This window comes from Bufo bufo, chromosome 6 (assembly GCF_905171765.1).
Source record: "Bufo bufo chromosome 6, aBufBuf1.1, whole genome shotgun sequence".
Classification (NCBI taxonomy): Eukaryota; Metazoa; Chordata; class Amphibia; order Anura; family Bufonidae; genus Bufo; species Bufo bufo.
This window is the reverse complement of record NC_053394.1, coordinates 180,993,175-180,998,549: the sequence shown is the minus strand read 5'-3', so window position 1 is coordinate 180,998,549 and position 5,375 is coordinate 180,993,175. Positions and strand designations below refer to the sequence as shown.

General features: G+C 45.3%; 1 long non-coding RNA gene across 1 annotated transcript; it reads left to right on the top strand.

Moving 5' to 3' along the window:
• Positions 1 to 2,449: 2,449 nt before the first annotated feature.
• Positions 2,450 to 4,194, top strand: LOC121005095. Its single transcript, XR_005779869.1, has 3 exons — positions 2,450 to 2,513; positions 3,365 to 3,508; positions 3,681 to 4,194. It is a non-coding gene; the product is annotated as an uncharacterized LOC121005095 (long non-coding RNA).
• The last annotated feature ends 1,181 nt before the right edge of the window (positions 4,195 to 5,375 follow it).

Below are 5,375 nucleotides of genomic sequence, written 5' to 3'. Positions count from 1 at the left end.
GGTGATTCCATTGATTTCTGACATTTTCCTATGAACCAGGCACCCTCCCCTCTTCAGAGCAGGCGGTACCTGGTTTAATGGTTGGGTTCTTCCATTGACTTCCATTATACTCGGGTAGTCGGTCCCGATGTGTTCTGCCCGAGCACTACGGTGTTCGATCAACACTAGTCTAGATATGTTAATTTTTAGTTCTTTCACATATTTTTTTTTTACTTCAGTTTTTGCAAGGGCGCACAAAACATCTGCTTGCTTGCACCCTGCAACCTACTGAGCACCAATCAGTACCATATTTTTTACTGATGGTGTGTGTGCTCTGTTTTCAGTGCTCTTTTTAGGGGGGGATTGTACTTGGTGTTTTCAGACTATAAGACGGGGGAAAAGTGGCAGTGCATCTTATAGTGTGAATGCTAATAACCGCTTACATTATGGAAGTGGTCATCAGCATGCGGGGGAGGCACAGGGAGGTGAGGGCAGCACTGCTCTGGCTGTACTGTCCCTCCCTGGTCATCTTTCTGGTCCTGCTGTGCACTGTGTCCTGACTGCGTACAGCGTCAGGACATAGTGCTCGCCTAGGTACACTATGACCTGACGCTGTGCGGTGTGGTAAGTCCTGCATGTGCAGCACCGTCCGGAGGAAGCGAGGTGAGTTTGATGGATGCTGGGAGGGTCTGATTGGAGACTCATCTGAGGCTGATGGAGCTTGGGGGTCTGATTTTGGGGTCTCATCTGAGGTCTGATAAAGAATGGTGGTCTGATTTGGGGGTCTGCTGTGAGGTCTGATGGAAATTATTTTTATTTTCCTCCTCCAAATCCTAGTTGCATCTTATAGTCCAAAAATTAAGGTATATACACTGCTCAAAAAAATAAAGGGAACACAAAAATAACATCCTAGATCTGAATTAATGAAATATTTTTCTGAAATACTTTGTTCTTTACATAGTTGAATGTGCTGACAACAAAATCACACACAAATTAAAAAATGGAATCAAATTTTTTAACCCATGGAGGTCTGGATTTGGAGTCACACTCAAAATTAAAGTGGAAAAACACACTACAGGCTGATCCAACTTTGATGTAATGTCCTTAAAACAAGTCAAAATGAGGCTCAGTAGTGTGTGTGGTCTTTGTATGACCTCCCTACAACGCCTGTGCATGCTCCTGATGAGGTGGCGGACGGTCTCCTGAGGGATCTCCTCCCAGACCTGGACTAAAGCATCTGCCAACTCCTGGACAGTCTGTGGTGCAACGTGACGTTGGTGGATAGAGCGAGACATGATGTCCCAGATGTGCTCAATTGGATTCAGGTCTGGGGAACGGGCGGGCCAGTCCATAGCATCAATGCCTTCGTCTTGCAGGAACTGCTGACACACTCCAGCCACATGAGGTCTAGCATTTTCTTGCATTAGGAGGAACCCAGGGCCAACCGCACCAGCATATGGTCTCACAAGGGGTCTGAGGATCTCATCTCGGTACCTAATGGCAGTCAGGCTACCTCTGGCGAGCACATGGAGGGCTGTGCGGCCCTCCAAAGAAATGCCACCCCACACCAATACTGACCCAATGCCAAACCGGTCATGCTGGAGGATGTTGCAGGCAGCAGAACGTTCTCCACGGCGTCTCCAGACTCTGTCACATGTGCTCAGTGTGAACCTGCTTTCATCTGTGAAGAGCACAGGGCGCCAGTGGCGAATTTGTCAATCTTGGTGTTCTCTGGCAAATGCCAAACGTCCTGCACGGTGTTGGGCTGTAAGCACAACCCCCACCTGTGGACATCGGGCCCTCATATCACCCTCATGGAGTCTGTTTCTGACCGTTTGAGCAGACACATGCACATTTGTGGCCTGCTGGAGGTCATTTTGCAGGGCTCTGGCAGTGCTCCTCCTGTTCCTCCTTGCACAAAGGCGGAGGTAGTGGTCCTGCTGCTGGGTTGTTGCCCTCCTACGGCCTCCTCCACGTCTCCTGATGTACTGGCCTGTCTCCTGGTAGCGCATCCATGCTCTGGACACTACGCTGACAGACACAGCAAACCTTCTTGCCACAGCTCGCATTGATGTGCCATCCGGGATAAGCTGCACTACCTGAGCCACTTGTGTGGGTTGTAGACTCCGTCTCATGCTACTACTAGAGTGAAAGCACCGCCAGCATTCAAAAGTGACCAAAACATCAGCCAGGAAGCATAGGAACTGAGAAGTGGTCTGTGGTTACCACCTGCAGAACCACTCCTTTATTGGGGGTGTCTTGCTAATTGCCTATAATTTCCACCTGTTGTCTATCCCATTTGCACAACAGCATGTGAAATTGATTGTCACTCAGTGTTGCTTCCTAAGTGGACAGTTTGATTTCACAGAAGTGTGATTGACTTGGAGTTACATTGTGTTGTTTAAGTGTTCCCTTTATTTTTTTGAGAAGTGTACATATATTTATATACAACATATTTTATGCCCATACCAGGTGACCAGAACAATGCTGGAGGGAGTGGGAGAAGGCTAGTTCTACCAAATGGCATCACCTAGGTAAGACAACCCATGCCGATGTTTGTGTTCATAACAATATTGTTACGGTTGTTTTACCTTTGATGCAGGGGTATATACAGACACACTGTTGGAACTGTACGCTGCAGGTGTTGGTCTCATAGTTATGTTGAATATGCAGAGGAGTGAGGCTTGCATAGAAGGATGGGGTTACAACTAAGTAGCATGGGGGGGCGCCTTTAAACTGTTGCTGTGTGGCATAGTCATTTCTACTTACCACAATCATTAGATGGCAATGTTGCACTCACATATACTTTATATTTATCACATGAATGGCAGATAGCAATTATGTAAGTGATTACTTAATGCTAATATATTTTTACTAAATGCCATCTGCATGGTGCTGTAATTGAGTATTACGGTAAATTATGTCCAATTTGAGAAAATAGAATAGTTTTCATATATTAGCAACCATGTGTGAGCTGGTGGTGCAGCTATTGCATCATCTACTATATGGTAGCAGCCAAGTGTTTTAAAGTCAGTGTATTTTAAAACACTTTTTTATTTTCTCTCTCTCTCTCTCTCTCTCTCTCTCTCTCTCTCTCTATATATATATATATATATATATATATATATATATATATATTTTTTATAATTTGCAAATATGTTTGTTTAGAGGGCCAGTGACACCATATGACTGCTTGATTAAAAAAAAAAAACATGTGTATGCCACTAACGTAATATTAATATAGTCCATAGTAGTGTATGAGGTAACAATATCAACTATGAGATCATACTGTGTGCTGCTCTAACCATTTATACATATGTGCATTAAAGGTGTATGGTAATATATATATTGAAAGTTCATAATGTTGTGTTTATGCAGTGTGAAGAGTGAAGACCCGATGGCAATGATGCTATGATCAGTTTTGGCAGGAACTAGTGATGTCACAGGCACACAGTGGCTATGGGGGCTTCCTACCTATACTTTACACCCACCAGCTTGAGTTTTTGAGACCCGTGCTGGATATAAGGCCGTAAGTACATAATGTATTTAGAAACATAGAATGTGTCAGCATTTAGTGTATTGTATAATAAAATATATGCTACTTAATAGTAATCTTTGATTGTGTGTGAATTTTTATGGTATTGTTTGTGTTGTGGTGCTAACATTACACATGTTTTTAACAAAAATATTCTCCTTCACAGCACCATGGACAACCTTGTGGGCCAAGGAGGGAATGTCAACTGATGATGAACAAGCAGCCACCTGGCTAGATTCCTCTCGTCCGGTATTGGGAGAAGAAGAATCCAGCCCCCTGGGGCAACCCGATGGTCCTGAAGGACAGGAAGAGTCCTCTGCTGTGGATGGAGTGCCAGCACTTCCATTGAGTCCAGAACCGCACCAGTCATGTCTGAGAAGGGGGGCTAGGCTCAATCCTGTTTCTGGCTCAGATACTCGAAACCTGATTGATAGTCAGGTGCTTGAGTATTTGTGCCAGAAAAGGAATTAAGGCAAGGAGGAACAGATGATGCATGGCCTAGCTCCCCTAATTCAAAACCTCTCTAATGACAAACAAAAACTTTTTGTCAACATTGTATCTTTGTTAGCCGCAATCCTAGACTCAACTATGGATCCACTTGAACTGGTGTGCAATGTAGTTCACATGAAGCACCAGGCTTTGGCAATGTCCTGCAACCACTTGGCACTGGTTATTGTAGAATAAAGAGGACTGTGCACACCTTTCTAAGTGTGAGGTGCTGTGGATAACAGGAATAGAGTGATAAATCACAATAAAGTTGATTATAAACATTCCAGCATGTTAGACTAATAATCGATATTCATGAAAACATGATCGATCTAGTATCCAACTGTGAAAAATATGTGACTTTTTGACTGTCAGACGTTTCGGTCCATCCCAGACCTTTATCAATGAGTCGCTGCAAATAAAGAGCTCTTATTAATAAATATAATCTTGTAGCAATGTGGTATCCAAGCACTATGGACAAATAGACATGTACTACAGCTAGATAAAAAAAAATAGGGTAAAGTAAAACAAAATAGAGTCTAATCAGGAACTTTATGACTATCCAAAAGAGAATATAATGGTATGTAAGGCAAAAAATAATAGCTGGTGAATATAGGTTCCCAAGTATAGGTAGACAGTCCAAACTTGGCAAGGAAGGGTCCTTAACCCCTTAAGGACTTAGGACGTACCGGTACGCCCTATTTCCCGAGTCCTTAAGGACTCAGGACGTACCGGTACGTCCTAACTTTAAATCGCGATTGCGGCGCGGCGGGGGTTAATCGCAACAAGATGTCTGCCGGGTCATTTGACCCCCCCGTATCGGCGATCGCAGGAAACCGCAGGTCAATTCAGACCTGCGGTTTGCTGCGTTTCTGGTCCATTCGGGTCTCCGGTGACCCGATGAACCGGAAAAAGACTGTGATCGGTGGTGTGATTACACACCACCAATCACAGTACGAACATTTGGGAGAGGCGGTGCTGGCCATGGTGCTGAATGCCGCTGTCCAGTGTGCTGATTGGTGCAGGGAGAGAGGCGCGAGATTCAAACTTCCAGCGCTCCTCTCTCCCCTCCTCTTCCTGTTCAGCACCTGCACCGTGCAGCACCGTCCTCACCAGGCTCCTGCGATCCCCCCATCGGCACCCATCACCCTCCTGCACCCATCACCCTCCAGGTAGGTTAGGGTCAGTGAGGAAGAGGCACTGTTAGGCAGGGATAGAAGGGAAAAGTTAGTTAGGAAAAAAACACTTTATCTGAATCTATTGTTTTCTAGCTTTCAGACCCTAGACTTGTCCCCCCCAACACCACCAGCTCGCCCCCCCCCACCACGAGCTCCCCCTACCCCCACCACGAGCTCCCCACCACCACGAGCTCCCC